The sequence below is a fragment of the Balaenoptera musculus genome, chromosome 18, assembly GCF_009873245.2.
Source record: "Balaenoptera musculus isolate JJ_BM4_2016_0621 chromosome 18, mBalMus1.pri.v3, whole genome shotgun sequence".
NCBI lineage: Eukaryota > Metazoa > Chordata > Mammalia > Artiodactyla > Balaenopteridae > Balaenoptera > Balaenoptera musculus.
The window spans coordinates 14,879,208-14,897,155 of record NC_045802.1 but is presented as its reverse complement, the minus strand read 5'-3'; the positions used below and the strand labels follow the sequence as shown (position 1 = coordinate 14,897,155).

At 39.6% G+C, this 17,948-nt stretch overlaps 1 long non-coding RNA gene across 1 annotated transcript in view; it reads right to left on the bottom strand.

Annotated features, from left to right (window-relative positions):
* The window catches only part of LOC118884356, a 35,487-nt gene extending 27,638 nt beyond the window's left edge, over window positions 1–7,849 (bottom strand). Inside the window, exons 1-2 of the long non-coding RNA XR_005017266.1 lie at window positions 7,562–7,849; window positions 4,111–4,245 (exon numbers count right to left, since the gene is read on the bottom strand). This is a non-coding gene — a long non-coding RNA (uncharacterized LOC118884356). The remainder of the gene's footprint in view (window positions 1–4,110; window positions 4,246–7,561) is intronic.
* Window positions 7,850–17,948: the final 10,099 nt, after the last annotated feature.

The following is a 17,948-nucleotide window of genomic DNA, read 5'->3' as shown; positions in this document are numbered from 1 at the left end:
AAGACTACCAGGCAAGGGGGCTGTGCAACTCCACAGTGGCTAATATTTAACAATAACACTGGAAAAGATAGAGACAACCATTTTACTGGAAACTTTTTTGACACAACCTGATTATTTTGATTAGGTCTATATCGGGGGAAAAAAATCTTGGGGCAGATTGCTACTTGGTATTTGTTGATTTATTCTTTGAATAAAATTGGTCAGAATACATTTTCTTAAAATAACCACCACATGTGACACACAAGTTGTACTTTATTTCTCTTGTTCCCTCACTCCCTCCTCCTCCTCCTCCTCCTCCTCCTCCTTCCTCTGCTTGTTTGTTTCATCTAATGGTTCCTAGAAACAAAGCCAGACACTAGAATAAAAGAGCTGATATTACTCTTCTCTTGCAGTTGTTTTCTTTGGCTTTTTAAAAACAGTCATATTTTCCCAACTCTTTGTTGATCAGAATTTTGCCTAAAAAATGTCTTTCAGAGTATCTCTGAAAACACTGTTTTAGAATATTTCCAGCTCTCACTTTAGCTGGCATCTGGATGCTTTGTTTTGATGTATTAAGATGTAATACTACATGAAGAACATAACTAAATTCTTAGGGGTTTTTGACCCACTTGAGCACTATCTTAGATGTTAGAGGTGAAGGGAATGGATCTCCACTACCATCCTCTCATTTTAGTGCTGAGGAAACCAAGCCCCTGGATGTGCAGTAGGGTCACAAAGCTAGAGTGAGTCAAAGCCAGGACCAGAACCCAGATGTCTTCACTCTTTGTCTAGACCTTTGTCTGTTATACTAAGGATTAAATGGGTAGAGATCACTGAGTTGTGTGTTTTTTTTTCTTTTTCTCCAATCCAAATTTCAGCAATATAACTGTAATGAAAATAAGAACAGCTAACATCCTGTTAGCTTATTATGCTTATTATGTGCACTGCACTACTCTACACTTTTTATGTGTTTTAGCTTGAGTAGCAAAACCATTATCCCCATCTTACCCATGAGGAAAATGAGGCACAAGAAGGCAATGTTACTTTGCCAGGGTAACCTGCCTTAGGTAACAGATGACAGAGAGAGGATGGGCCTCGAAGGCCTGGGCTCCAGAGACTGTGTACCCACCACTACACCTGATGGCTTCTCAGTAAAAGCAGACCTTCCTTGGGGGCTGGGAAAGCAATGGAAATGCCTATTCCCCTGTCTAAGTGTTGATATTTCATTGATACTTCAGGGTCATTGTTGTGGCTTTGCATTTTCATAACCCCTATTTTACATAATCATTACTAATGAATTTGCAATCTCACTTCTTCGGAATTTCCTGAATATAACCGTGGTGATTTCTCAATAATGTGAAAACACAAACTTTACATCTTTGTAAACTCTCTAGGTGTAAAATATTAAAAAGTTTGCCCCAAACTGCTGATAAAAATAATTATAAACACGAAGATTGACAAAAGAACCAGTATAAAAATCTACAGGAAAGAAATTTCTTAACATCCAAATCCACAGATCAAAGAGAAGAGCTTTTGAGAATGATGTAAGTTGTACCAAACACTAAACATAGTTCTCAGAGTTTTTCAAAAGCGTATTTAAGGGCTTCCCTGGTGGCACAGTGGTTGAGAATCCGCCTGCCAATGCAGGGGACATGGGTTCGAGCCCTGGTCCAGGAAGATTCCACATGCCGCGGAGCAACTAAGCCCGTGTGCCACAACGACTGAGCCTGCGCTCTGGAGCCCGCGTGCCACAACTACTGAAGCCTGCGTGCCTAGAGCCCGTGCTCCACAACAAGAGAAACCACCGCAATGAGAAGCCCGCGCACCGCAATGAAGAGTAGCCCCTGCTGGCCGAAACTAGAGAAAGCCCATGTGCATCAATGAAGATGCAACGCAGTCAAAAATAAATAAAATAATTTTTTTTAATGTTTAAAAAAAACCCCGTATTTAATGTGTACGTTATATTCTGTTCTAAGCACCAGAAATGATTGGTAACAACTTAAAAAAAATAACTTTGTATTAGAAGAAAGGAGCCTTCAAAATGTACACTACATTTATAAAGTTTTAAAATTATATGAAGTTTGGGAAAAAATAGAGAATATGGAAGACTCTGAAAGTTGAGACTAAGGTTTCCTTTGGCACATATGAACTTGGGGCTTATTGGTGAGCATTCTATAAATAGCACACTCTGGTTTGCCCTATTAATACAGTTAGGGAAGCAGTTGGCTGGGTCCTTTCCTGCAATTAGACAATCCCGCTCTGGGAACCGAGGGACCACTTTGGGGTTTGTCCACTCAGCACACACCACACACACGTGGGTGTTCACCTAACCATTTTACACTAATCTACCCAAACTCCTTACCGCCTTCGTGTTCCCTTTCGTGATTCATTTTTAGGTACATTTCAGCCAATAGTTAGATATCATGGAGCAAACAACAATGTCAGTAGATTCATAACTTCCATTTCCACCTGGACTGATAGAGTACAGCATGATAGGTCTTACACAAGCTATCACAGCATTTCTTATTCTAAGGAATGCATTTACTTTTAAATAATAAGCAGCTGATTATTAGGTGGATGGCGCTCAAGTCATAGGAAAGAATTAACCTAGTTCTACAAAACTACCAGCATTAAAAGTATCCTGATTGAAATTAGGCTGGGGCAGAATTTCTATATTCCAATGACTACTATACTCCAGATAACGGACCAAAGATAGTGGCCCGGCTCTTTACTGACTGGGCACTGCCAATCTAAAATCAGACAATCTTCAGTTCAGAGTCTGTACTTTGTTTTCTTTTCCTCCTGTTCTAATCAAAGCAGACGTAGAAACAGATAATCAGCTTCTAATTATTGAAAATCATTGTGTCCCGGCCTCTTTGGTTGTTAGAGGAAAAATATATAAATGGCATAAAATCTTTTTTTCTTTGTCAGAAGCCTCACAAGCAATCTCCACTGCTCAAGGCTCTCACTGTTAGGGGAATCCAGACCACACGAAGCTCTCTCCCCTCAAACAGCCAGGGAAGTCCATTTGGAAAGTGCTCATTGCTGCTTCAACCCCAGCCCAAGCCTCTTCCCAAGAAACAAGTGTACATAAATATCCCAAACGAGCTGCACTCTCAGAATGCCACCCTCCTTCCTCTGGTTGCCTTGGAGACAGATTTGCTATTTCTCCCTTCCTGTAGCTAGGATGGAAGAAGAGTGGAGAGGTAAGAAGAGCAGAGAGGGGACAGAATTGGCTTTGATCCCTGCTCTGCCACTGGGGAACGAGCCTCAACCTCTCAGACCCTCCTGATTCTCACTGAACAACAGCAATACCGATGTCTGCCTTGTGGGGTTTAGGTGACAGTGAGACATGAAATATACAAAGTGCCTGGCCCCAAACTGATGATTCAAAATGGCAAGTGTATAGAAGGAATTTGGTCCCTGGGAAATTGACAGGAGCATAGGTCTTTACTAGCTGGTCGCTGGTCTGAGACTCGGACCTCTGGCTAGAGTATTTGGATGCTTTGGAAAACCCTTCAGTTCCTCAGCAGGGGCAAGAGAGCCCAGGGTAATTGGAAGAGGGATGTTTTTCTGTTTTCTAAAGAGACTATAAGTGATGTCAGGTACTTGTTTACTGGAACCATCCATAAGAGGTCAAGAACTGAGTTCTCAGGCCAGGAAGGGGAGTCTGAGAAGGGTCTCAGAGCCAGGAAGTAGATGGTAAATTATGTGACACCACAGTGCCAGGGATTAACTTTAGGAAAGTCTATTTCAGGTGTTTATTGAGAACTTCTCTGAGATTCAAAGACCAAGTCAGTTCAACTAATACCCAGGGGCTGGTGTCCTTGCAAAGAACACAGAGTAAGACCCAGCTCTTGCCCTCAAACAATGAAGAGCTGAGGAAATAAAGACGATAAGCCCCTTGAGGGCAGGAAACATGTCTGTAAGAAAAGAAAGGGCCAGTGAAGTTACATTTACTCAAATCAGGGCTTAAATCAGGACTCTCCTGCAGAGACAAAACCTGGGCCAATGCACCTCCTGAACTCCCTGCTCCAGGGTCCAGTCGCCGCTCTCTGTGATGACCGTGTGACAGGATTGACAGCAGGGCAGGGTCTTCCTGGGGAGACCTGGGGGAAGGCTGAGGCTTACCGCACAGTCTGCCTCCGTCTGGATGCCTCCGGGACAATCACACCTGGCTGATCTTGCTCGACATCAAGACGGTGCACAAAGAAGTGCCTGGAAATTTTGCAGTGTGACCTGAGCGGGGCGAGTGCCTTTCAGCATCTGTGGGAAATAAGCCAGAAAGACCGTAGGCTCTGTGACCTGCTGAGTGAGACTCCGGAGGGCAGGATGGGCCCTGCGTCACCGGGGATCGGGGTGGCTCTCACCCCTCAGTCTTGAGTGGACTGACGCAAGCGGTGGCACTGCGTCCTCTTTCTGGCCTGTGCAGGCGCTGGAGCGGGGCACAGCCACAGCGAGGCCCTCACCATCTGAGCGGCAGACAGACACACATGAGGCCCAGTCACCGAGGAGCAGCTGATGCCTGAGCCCAGAGAGGTTTTTTTTTTAGTGAAAGTGAACATTAAAAAGACGATTAAGATTACCAAGTGAGGTCTTGTAGAAACGACAGGAGAAGACGATGAGGCGGTGGTGAAAATGCCTGGTGAAAAAGCTCCTCGTGAAAAAGCCTCCCAGCAATAAAGATGCAGGAACTACTCGCTTCAGCTGTTACCAAACTTTTCAGTCATTAAAACTTGGAGAGGGCTTCCCTGGTGGCGCAGTGGTTGAGAATCCGCCTGCCAATGCAGGGGACACGGGTTCTGAACCCTGGTCTGGGAGGATCCCACATGCTGTGGAGCAGCTAGGCCCGTGAGCCACAACTACTGAGCCTGCGCGTCTGGAGCCTGTGCTCCGCAACAAGAGAGGCCGCGATAGTGAGAGGCCCGCGCACCGCGGTGAAGAGTGGCCCCCGCTTGCCGCAACTACAGAAAGCCCTCGCACAGAAACGAAGACCCAACACAGCCATAAATAAATAAATTAATTAATTAAATAAAATAAAAATTAAAAAAAAAAAAACTTGGAGAAATTAAAGCCCGTGATCTGAAGCCTTTTTCATTATGAATGAGAATTTCACAATTTAATTCTTGAACTGTTCTTAAAGCAAATTTGACAGTGAACTTTGTTCGGTATCCTGGCTATTGGCTACAGCCACCTCCGCAGACACAAATGGATTTCTTTTTGTTTCTCTATAATCGAGTGGATTATATTAATAACACAGAAAGGAAAAATGAGTGAACACGTACTAGGGAGCATGACACAGTAAGACATAGTGAGGAGGTGGGGAAAGCACTGGATCCAGTGACAGAAGACTTGGGCCTCAGTCAAGCTTCTGCAATTTACATGACACAAGTCACTTAATTGCCTCTAAGGCTCAGTTCCTTTATCTGTAAGACATGGGAATAGAAATAACATTTAACTATGAGGACCTCAGTGGGGAGACAATGATAGGCCTTCCAGAAATGTGCTTTGTAAAAGCCCGGTCCTAACGTTACTGCTTGTAGCATCATCATTGGCTGTCTCTGAGGGCAGCTCCAATGAGAGGGAGTCTTGGTGTAGCTCGTGCTGTCTATGGGGCTCTGAGGGCACAGGTGTTCCACTGACAGCCCAGAGAGAAAACCCAACTGGTATGTACGAGATACCAGCAGTAGTGGTGGGTGTTAATTAGGTAAATCACCAAATTACCACCTCTGATACAAACCAGAAAATGTTTATACCTTCTGATATCTTACTGACACATTCTCTCATTTTCTTTGCAGGACAGATTTAAATTGTGAATGGTACTAAGTAGCTAATATCCTGAACAACAGCACAGGGGATTCTGGTTTGCTCCACTTGGCGCTGGGTTGCTGGGGGATGCTGCATTTTCATAAGGCAAGGAGTTTGCCAAGGTGAACACTAGATATTAGGTACTGTACTCAAGTATTTCCCCACACTTTACAGATGAAAAAACTGAGGCTTAGAGAGAACAACTAATTTTTGCAAGGTCCCAGAGCCAACATCTGGAATTCATATCCAAATAATGCTCTTAACCGTTGTGTCACATTGGACATAGACCACTTAGGAATCTGAAAAAGCACAAAAGATACTGCCTGGCTGGAAGGGCTACGAGTCGGTTGAACCACTTTAGAAAACAATTTGGCACTCTTCTATAATCTTGACCATTTTCATGCTCTACAACCCAGAAATTCCACTCCAAGATAGAGGAATTCTCGTGCATGTGCACTGGTATATGTACACGGGAATGTATGGAAGCATTGTTCATAATGAAAACCAAAAAAACAAAACAAAAAATATCAAGAAAAGCCAAAAGTTCCTTTGATGGGAGGATGGGATGGACAAATAACTTGGGATATTATACAGCAGTGAATATAAATGAACTGCAGATCAACACAGCTGCAAAGATGAATCTTTAACATTACACTATGTGGAGAAGAGTAAGTTACAGAAGGCCACCTATAGAAGGACACCGTTTCAATTAAACTCAAAGCAAGCAAAACTAACAAATAACAAATGCAGATACATATATATGTGATAAAAGTTTGAAAAAAGCCAAGTGAAAGGTAGGGACAAAATTCAAGCAAACGGCTCCGTCTAAGCATAGGCAAGGGTAGACTAAATGGCCACAGGTAGATGCAAAGGTATTGGAAGTATTCTAGTTATTAAGCTGGGTGGTTAAGTCCGTGGGTGACTGCTTTGTTACGCATTGTGCTACCATATAAATTAGATATATTACTCTGCATGAAGCAGCTATAATTAAAACCTTCTTTTCTAAAGTTACCACTGGGACTTCCCTGCAAAGGTCGGATGGGCATACAGCAGCCCCCGTCTTCCACCCTCACTCCTAGGTACCTAAAGCCTAGAGGACTATAGAAAAAACCCCCCCAGACCAAGGTGCATGGCTCCGATTACCCAAGTCTGTTTTTCTGGCCCCTCCAAGCTTGAAGGCTACCTGGGGCTCTGGGGCCTGGATAAACAACCCAGCCAGCACAGCAGAGCAGATGGGAAAGATCTAGGCCACCCACACAGCAATCAAGAGCTCCACTGGGTGGGCCAGAAACTGCAGTTGTCCCTGCCCTGTGGTAGCACTGAGCCACCTGTGGAGAGTGGCGGGGCGGGGGCAGCGGCAGTGTCCGCGTTCCAGCACTCAGAGGCCCAGCCACCCAGCTGCCCCCAGGGGCCAGCAAGCGAGTGCCAGCGGGACCTCAACACCAGGCTCTCCAGCTGAGGCAACTGAAGTGAGGGGATAATTGCACATAATAGAGTTAAAATATAATTGCCTCATTAAAATGGGTTCCTGAATCTCACTGTGCCTGGGTGTGAGAGAGAGAGACGGAGATGCGTGTGTTAAACTGCAAGAAAAACAAAACTGCATAAATGAACGTGAGCGGGAGCGATCTGAGAGTGTCTCACAGTGCCACGAGGTCGGAGGGGACCCTGGTGACCGTGGGGTCCTCGGAAGGACTGGTGAAGCCCACAGCTGGCAGCTGCTTCGGGCAGTGATGACTCAGAGCGGGACCAACTAACGGGAACCGGGTCTCACCTCCTGCTGGGGCAGGGGTCTCCACTTTGGAAGATAAAGCTCTAGTCTTGTAGAGGAGAGATCCCTGTTCCTCCACCGTCTCCAGAGTTCCTCCTGGTGTGGCTACCCAAGCAAGCTGGACAACTGGCACTTGTCCTGCTTTCCTGGCAGAATTCAGAGCAGGAACGGGAGCCGTATGCCTGTGTGAGAGGGAAATCTAAGAATCAGAGAACGACTACAGGGGGAAACACCCCCTGGTAGCAGCACGGTCCTTGCCAACCTGTAAGGAAGCCCCTACAAGTGACATCTTCCCCTCCTGCCCTGGAAGTGTGCACACGACTCTGGTGAGATCAGTAAACGATCCCCCCATGAACACACAGAGAAATAACACTCTTCTTCCGTCCCAGGTGGGCACTGACCACAGTGCTTCCTGCTGTTGCCCCCTCCAAATCCACCCCCCAAATCACCAATGCCCCATTGAAGAGCTCCTCTAGGGAGAAGACCCCAGCTCCTCGGCACTTTTAGAACATTTTAAAGAAAAAAACAGATATTTGTGAAAATAACTCCAAGTTCTTATTACCCCAAGAGCCGCAAGTGGTCATGCCTCACTTTGTTCTTAAGTTTCTAACATGCATTCAATCTGACAATGAGCACAACTTAGTCCAAAGGAGCAAGTTTAAGTTTTTTCTCAGAACACTCACACATTAAAATGTCGAGACTGATGACTTATTTTGAGTATTAGAAAGCAGATAAACGTTAACAATCTGGTGTCAGTGTCACTAACAAGGCCCAAAACCCACTTCAGAATCCTGCAGTCCAGGGGTGTTTGGTGTAGGCGCAGCTTAGGTGAGGGACTGGAGATGCACACAGGGGGAAGGGGGGTTGCACACCCCAGCCCTAACCGTGCAGAGAACACTGGGGGTGCCCCATCACCCTCACCAGCCTGCGTGGTGACTCACCTCTGCTGGTAAGCCCTTGACTTCAAATGCAGATCTGCACTTATACGGACAGATTTGTCTCTATGCATGATTAAACACTCTCTTGATTCCTCAGATAAGTTCAGAAGTGCAAAAGAGGAGGAGGAGAAGCTTTTTAATTACAAGTCAGTCAGCCTGGCAAATGAAACTCTCCACCTGTCCAAGTCCTGGACTTCCGAACCTCGCCAAGATCCCCATCTGCTTCTTCTAGGGGGCCTGGGGTGGCGGGTGCTGAAGAAAGAATCAGACAGTCCTGGACCAAATGCTTAGCTCCAACAAACAAAGAGCCTCAGTTCTGGATAAAAGTCAAATTGTTAAGAAATTGCACCACTCTGGTTTTTTTTTTTGGGGGGGGGGGTGGTGATGGTTGTGGGACAGGGCAGGATGGGGAAGTGACAGAACCAGACTTCAGCTCATCTTGATACAATTGTGGAGTTACAAATGCTACTCTCGTTCCCTGTCTCCCCAGGTTCTGTTGGGTGCAGGCCAGGGCTTGCCTGGATGTCCATAATTTCCTGTGCGGCTCTCCCTCTCCCACCCCCACGCTCAGTTTCCTTGAGTGCCAGGATACTCCAGAGCCTCAGAATGGAGCCCTTGAAATGTTATGAAACAGGAATTGGCAATCCTTTCCTTTCAAGCTGCCAAGCTGGAGAAGGGGCTTGGGGGGGGCATGGAGGCACAGGAAAGGTGAATGCAATGTGTCAGCTGGTGTCATGACTCAACTTGTAAGGTGCCTCCAACTGTGCGCCCACCACTCAAGTGGCAGCCACATGGAGGGCAGATGGGCAAGAAGAGGGGGGACAGAGGCAGCGACGGGGAGAGCGTGTAGAAGCCAGCAGCAGCCGGGTGACAGCTGCTGAGTCTCAGCCAGGCTGGCACGGCGATCAGGAGGCCTGGAGTGCCCCCCTCTGGTAAGTGAGCCAGGGGTTGGTTGCTAAATCCAGTAACAGAACCCTCCCTACAGGCACTTGGCATTTGAGCCTTAATGGTTTTGGCACTTGGCCTAATTGCTCAGAATATGTGCTCAGTTAGATAGAGAATGATTCCTTCATCACACTCAGTAAGCATCTGCACACAGCACAGAAGCTGTGATATTTCTATTCCAATAAGTCCTTTGCCGACCACCAAAATTCCATGGAAAACTCTCAGAAGCTATTGGATATAAACCAAACTGAATTTTACATTATGTGTATGCTTCAGGTTATGGAGGATTTTATAAATAGCAGAATGTCCACCAAACAAGAAAACTGCCTCCTTATTTTGTTCAAGAAACCATCTACAATGAATATTGCAATGTTCAGTGATAAAAAGGATTCACATTTTATTATCTCAAAAAACTGGGAGCTGGAAACCAGTGTGATATACTTGCTTATACTTGTTAACGTTTTTATGTACCATAACTCACTTTGAGATGAGGTCATTTTGGTCAATTAAACCAGATTGTCTCTAGTATATAAGATATCAAGATCTCTTAGAGATTAAAGTCATAGGCTAGTATTCAAAAACCAGTAAGAGCCAACAGAATCCACGTCACCCAACCCAGGGTTTGAGAGAGAAGGATCGAAGTGAACAATACGAATGTGAGGATTTAGCTGAATTTATCATGGGATCATAGTGACTGGTGCTGCCACTAGTTCATACATCAGCTTAATTGGTAAGTCTACAGTTCACGTTTATAACTGTGGAGTAGGACACAGCCAGTGGATGCCAAAGGGGCAGGGCAGAAGGAAATCGACATCATCATCAATAATTCTTTTTAAGAAATAAATTTTATTGCCTCATTCCCTTGCTAAAAACTTTAATAGCAAAAATGCAAATAACGTACTTCTAAGTAACTAATGGTTCAAAGAAAAAATTATAATGAATAAAATTTAAATATTGAGAAATAGCTTCAAAGCATATAAAGCATAAACTGACAAAACTAAAAAGAAATATAAGCCAATCCACAATCACAGTTAAAAAATCTTTTTTTAAATATCTCTCAGTAGCTGATACAACATGCAGATCAAAAGTCATGACTATAGATGATCTGCACAAGATTAACAATGTTTATCCTCTTAACACATGTGGAACGCTGCACCCAATAACTACAGAACACATCATTTTCAAGTGTAAGGGAGATATTGTTCACTTAAATAGGTCATATGCTGGACCCTAAAGCAAGTATGAACAAATATAAAAGGACTGATATACAATATATATTTCCTGGCTACAGTAGAATGAAGCTCAAAATCAATAATAAAAAGATAACTAGGAAATCTTCATATATTTGGAAATACATTTCTAAATAATTCATGAGTCAAAAAAGAAATCACAATGGAAATGAGAGAATACTTTGAAGTGAAAGATAATAAAAATATGACATAAAAGTTATGGATATAGCTAAGTCTGTGTTAGAAGGAAATATAGATGAACATATTTAAGTGAATATATTACAAAAGAAGAAAATTTGAAAACTGATGATATAACTTCCACTTCAAGAAGGTAGAAAAAGGGAATTCCCTGGTGGTCCAGTGGTTAGGACTCCATGCTTCCACTGTAGGGGGCATGGGTTGGATCCCAGTCAGGGAACTAAGATCCTGCAAACTGAGCAGCACGGCCGAAAAAAAAGAAGGTAGAAAAAGAAGAGCAAATAAAATACCAATAATGTAGTAGGAAGGAAATAATACAGATAAGGAAAAAAATCAACAAAATAGAAAACAAACATAATCAATCACATCAAAAACAGATTCTCTGACAAGACTAGCAAAGTCCATAACTCTTAGCAAGACTAAAAAAGAAACAAAAAAGGAAATAAAGAAAACACAAATTACTATTACCAGGTCCACAGACATTAAAAAAGATAAGAGGATGACAATAAATTTAGATGAAATGGACATATACCTTGAAAAACAGAATTCATCAAAACTAACACAAGAAGAAATAGACCATATGCATAGTCCTATATCTATTTTTAAAACTAATTCTGTAATTTAAACCCTTCCCACAAAGACATCACCAGGTAAGCTAGTTTCACCTGGAATTCTTCTAAACATTTAAGGAAGAAGTAATAACAATTTTACATAAACTATTCCAGACAAGAGAAAAAGGGAAAACACATCCCACTTAGTTTTATGAGGTTAGTATAACTTTGTTACCAAAACCTGACAAGGACATTGAAAAAAAAGGAAAATTACAGAGCAATCTCTCTCATGAACATGATGCAAAAATTCTAAATAGAATATTAATAAAAGAAATCAAGAGATATATAAAAAGAGATTGTACATTATGCCCATTGGATTTATTCCAGGAAGGCAAGGTTATTTTGACATTTGAAATTCTCCACATTAAGCAAATATTTGGGAGGGGTAACATATGGTTATCTAAATAGATAGAGAAAAAATTTTTTTGATAATATTCAATACTCATTCATAATTTAAAGTAATTAGAACAGAATTGAACTTTATTAATTTGATAAAGCTTATCTACAAAATATCTACTAGTGAAAGCTTTCCCTCCTTCCCCACATTTTAGAAGGGTGACTACCCTCTAAAGGGTAGTCAAGGGTGACAAGGGTGACTACCCTCACCACTTCTATTCAACACTGTAACATCGTACTGGTTAAACATTATACAGTACCATAGAGCTAGAAAAATTAAAAGAAGAATCAAAAAAATTAAAAGAAGAATCAAAACTCCCATTAATCACAGACTATGTGATGGAATGTATGGATAAAGTTTACAAAAGAATCTACAGATAAAATTTAGAATTAATTGGTAAATTTGGCAAGGTCACTAGTCTACAAAAATAAACAAAACTAAATCCAGTGGTTTATACAAAAAGAGAAAATAATATGATCAATTTAGGATTATCCCAGGAATGCAAGAGTTCTTTATCATCAGAAAAAATATAAATGTCATTTACCAGATTAACAAGTAAAAGAAAAAAGCCACATGCACATCTCAATAGATTCTGAAAGTCATTTAATAAAATTCAACTTATTCATAATTAATAACTAAGAGCATGTAAGAATATAAAGAACTTCCTCTCTGATTAATCAACTAAAAACCTAATTCTTAGTGGTGAGATACTGCAAGCGTTACCTTTAAAATCAGAATTAAGTGTCTATTATCATTGCTATTAGTTACATTGTGCTAGAGGTCGTAGTCAGCATATTAAGGCAAGAAAAAGAAATAAAGGGCTTATAGATTGCAAAGAAAGAAACAAAAGTGTCATCTAGTCTCAAATAATATAAATGTCTATACAGAAAACCCAAAGTAAAATCATCAGAAATAAAAAGTTAGTTAATGCTTGGATCTAATGTAATCAAAACACAAAAATCAATTCCATTTCTATATACAGCAACCAATAATTTAAAAATGTAACTTAAAAATAGATACCACTTACACTATAAACAAGAACTGTAAGTTTCTTAGGAAAAAATATAACAAAATTTTCTTAGATCTATATGGAGAAAATTATAAAAATTTTTCTAAGGGACACTAACCCTACCCTAACTAAATAGGGAAAATTCAACAGGTTCATAACTTGAATTATTTAAGATCATAAAGATATTAATTCTATCCAAATTTATATATAGATTCAAAGTAATCACAACCATATTCCCAACTGCTGTTTGAGAAATATCAAGTTGATTCTAAGACCTAAGTGAAATAGCAAAAAGCCAAGAATGCCCAAAGCACTCTAGGTGAAGAAAATAAAATGGAACACCCTACCTGATATCAAGATTTATTATAAAGCTCTGACAATTCAAATATCAGTTATTGGTGCAGGAATAAATACACCCATGAGAAGAACGCAACAAAGATCCAGAAATGTATCCACGTATGTGGAAATTAGATATATGACAGAGATGGCACTAGCCTCACCCCACCATGATGACATAAAGTAGGAAGCAATACTGATTCTGCACCATCCCTTAGGACCTGCGGTTACCAAGAGCAACACCACCGCTAATGATTTACCACTTGCAAAAAGAGAGTCTTTCGGTAAATCATAAGAGTGAATTTGCACATTTTTGGTTTCTGCAAATTCCATCATGGTTTAATATTGTATGATTCATTACCTTAACCTGTTACTACTCAGCGGATAAGTGATTTTCTTCTTTGTAAGATTCAGAATAAAAGCAGGGTACCTTAATTTTTTTTTGTTGTTTACTTTTGTTTTTAACGACAGCCTTTTGGCTTTCGAATGCTTGCTTTGCTTACATCTTTGTTTATGAGAAGGAACTAATACAGTTGTTAAGCAAGAAAGATTCCTGATCTGCTATTAAATACATATTGCAAGTCTGTGGAATATTAATCAAATCTTTGGTTTCCTTTTTAAGACGTGGCTTCTAAGGCAAGTGCATTTTTCTACCTCAGTTCAATCCCTATTACCATTTTATATTCCATCAGAGGCCTGGCTAGCAACAGTAGCCAGCTCTTGTCTGAATCCGGAAACTACACTCATACATATGACACCCGTAGAAAGGCTGGGCTCTACACAGGAGACCCAACTTTTGATGATGGCTTGCATAAGGAAAATCACTCTTGTTCCTTGTCATTTTGCAGTTAGTGGGCAAAAAACTAATGCTTGTTCCAGGGGAATTTCAGATCTTGACATTAATGGAAATAAAAAGCATACTCAAGTAAATTAATTTCCTGGTGGCAAAGCTATGAACTTTGAAAACTCTAGATTGGCTTGGACTTTCCCTGGCCCTATCAAAATTTTTCCCCAATTCATCTCATTTTTATAAATTTAGTACAGTTTATTTTTACTTATTACGTTATCAGTGCTAGGAAAGTTTTTATTTTTTAATATTCACTGGCATTAATGTTAGTTGAATTTGATAGGCTAGCATGCTGGTATTAATATGATTAATATGATTAATATGATTATTATATTCATAGCCAATTTATGGTAGTTTTATATTTGGATCCATAAAAATACATAATTATATTATCCATTTCCAAAAGCATATTCTGAGGAGGAATAAATATGTATTTTCCAGATAGTTGTACTTAAATACAACTATAGCCCAAAAGTAACCATATGTACGCCTATCTATTTATAATTGTTAACAGCATATTTAACTAACAGGAAAAATAAACTGACCTACTGCAAGTATTCAACATTATTATGTGACTCTGCATTTTACTTATATTTTTATTTAAAAATCCATTATTGTATAAAAGATGAAAACTTGTTGCTTAATACAAGGCCACAAAGACTTACACCTATGTTTCCTTCTCAGAGTTTTAGTTTTTAGCTTTTACATTTAGACCTTCGATTTTGAGTTGATTTTTGGATATGGTATGAGATATAGGTCCAGTTTCAATCTTTTCCACGTGGTTTTCCAGTTGTTCCAGTGCCATTTGTTAAAAAGACTATTCTCTCCCCATTGAATGGTCTTGGCAGCCTTGTAAAAAATCAATTGATGATGGATGCATGGGTTTATTTCTGAACTCTAAATTGTTCCATTGAACTATATGTCTATCCTTATGCCACTATCACACTGTTTTGTTTACTGTGGCATTGTAACAAGTTTTGAAACTGGGAAGATTCAAGATTGTTTTGGCTATTCAAGGTCCCCCATATGGCCACAGGAATTTTAGAATCAGCCTATTTCTGGAACACAAAAAGGCAGATGGAATTTTGATAGAGGTTGCATTGAATCTATAGATCAATTTGGGGAACATTGCCATCTTAACAATCTTCAGTCTTCCAATCCATGAACATGAAATGTCTTTCCATTTATTTAGGGCATCTTTAATTGCTTTCAACAGGGTATTGTAGTTTTCAGTGGAAAAGTATTTCACTTTCTTGGTTAAATCTACTAAGTATTTTATTCTTTGTGGTGCTACCATAAACGGAATTGTTTTCTTATTTTAATTTTCAGATTGTTCATTGCTAATGTTTAGAAATACAACAGACTTTTGCATCCTGATCTTGTATACTGCAATGTTGCTACATTATTAGTTCTTATAGTTTTGGGGTTTTTATTCTTTAGTATTATATATATATAAATATATAAAGACCATATATATATATATATATATATATAAATATATACAGACCATAATCATCAGCAAATAAACAGTGTTTCTTCTTCCTTCTCAACCTGTGTGCCTTTAATTTTTTCTTACCTAATTGCTCTGCTAGAATTTCTGGTATAATGTGGAATAGAAGTGGCAAGAGTGTACGTCCTTATCTTGTTCATAATCTTGGCAGGGGGGAGTCTTCAGTTTTTCATCACTAAGTACAATGTTAGCAGTGTGTTTTTCATAAATGTCCTTTCAGTTGGAGAAATTCTCTTCTATTCCTGGTTTGTTGAGTGTTTTTTTATTTTAGCATGAAAGGGTGTTGCATTTTCCTCCATCTATTGAGGTGATCATGCATTTTATTCTTCATTCATTCTATTAATATGGTATAGTACATTGACTGACTTTTGTGTTAAACTGACCTTGCATCTGGAATAAGTCCACTTAATCATAGTATATAACCCTTTAATATGTTGCTAGATTCTGTTTGCGAGTATTTTGTTAAGGATTTTGTGTCAATATTCACAGAGGATATTGGTCTGTAGTTTTCTTGTGGTGCCTCTTCTGGCTTCGTCATACCAGTAACAAATACTGGGCTCATAGAATATGTCAGGATGTGCTCCCTGCTCTTCTATTTTTTGGAAGAATTTGATAAGGATTAGTGCTAATCCTTCAAACATTTGGTAGAATTCACCAGTGAAGACATCTAGTCCTGGGCTTTTTTTTAAATTAGAAGTGTTTTTATTATTGACTCAGTCTCTTTACTATAGCTCTATTCAGATTTTCTATTTCTTCCTGAGTCAGTTTAGTTTGTGTTTTTTAAAATATTTGTCCATTTCATCTATATTATCTGTTGACATGTATTTATTTGTAGTATTGTTATCATTTTTATTTCTGTGAGGTAGTAATGTCCCTTCTTTTCACATCTGATTTTAGTAATTTTGTGTCTTTTTTTTCCTTGGTCCAGCTAAAGGGTAGTCATTTTTTAAAAAAATTTTTTCAAAGAACCAACTTTTCTGTTCTGTATTTCCTATTTTATATTTTTAAATATATAAACACCTCTCTACATACAATACTGAGTGGTCAGCACATCCAGTAACTGAAATAACATTATTCTTAACACAGTAAGCAGGGCGCACTCCTAGAAACTTCTTCTTACATGTCTTTAAACATCTATCTGCATGCATTACACAATGGTCAGCCCATACATTCTCAGAAATAACTCTTTTCAACATGCTAAGAAACAATTTTTGAAACATCTTTTTTACATGTGTACTCAAACACATCTGTACATGCATTACAGAATGGTTAGCACATCCATTTGCTGAAATAACACTGTTACTTCTCTATTCCATATTTTTTTCTGTGTCTGCTATAATCTTTACTACTTCCTTCTTCTTGCTTTCAGTTGTTTGCTTTTCTTTTCCTAGTTTTTTAAGGTATAAAGGTAGGTTTTTAACTTATTTTTCTTTAATGTAGGCTATAAATTTCCCTCTGAGCACTGTTTTTGCTGTATCCCATAAGAATTGATATGCTGTTTAATACCAAACTTTTATCTCGAAGTTTTCTCTAATTTCCTTATTTATTCTTTGACCCATTGGTTATTTAAAAGTACGCTATTTAATTTCCACATATTCATTTTCAAAATTTCCTTTTGTTATTGATTTCTAATTTCATGTCATTGTGGTTGGAGAACACACTTTAATATTTTTAAATTTACTGAGACTTGTATTGTGGCCTAACAAGTGGTCTTCGATAATACAGCATGTGCCCATGAGAGGGCTGTATACTCTGTTGCTGGATGGAGTGTTCTGTAGATGTCTATTAAATCTAGTTGGTTTATAGGGTTGCCCATGTCTTCTATTTCCTTGCTGTTCTTTATTTCTTTGCTAATTTGAGTTACTGTCTAGTACCCTTTCATCTCAGCCTCAAGAACCCTTGAACATTCATGTATGGTAAGTATGATTGTTTTTTTATCTTAGAATGTCTTACTTTCTCCTATATTTTCACAGTTTTGCTGGATACAGAATTCTAACTTAACAGTTGTTCTTCCACCATTTTGAATATGTCATCCAGTGCTTTCTGGCCTCTGTGGTTTCTGATGAGAAATCAGGTGTTATTGGGGATCACCTGCAAATGATGAGTTCTTTCTCTTGCTTTCAAGATTCCTTCTTGGTCTTTGGCTTTTGATAGTTTGATTGTGATGTGTCTTGGTGTGTGTATTTCTTTGAATTTATCCTACATAGAGCTTGGTGAATTTCTTGAGTGTGTATATTAAGGTTTTCATCAAATTTGTAAAGTTTCCTGCCAATATTTCTTCAAATATTCTTTTGGCCCTTTTCTCCCTCTTTTTTCTTTCTGAGACTCCCATTGTGTGAATATTGTTGATAATATCCCAAAGGTCTCTGA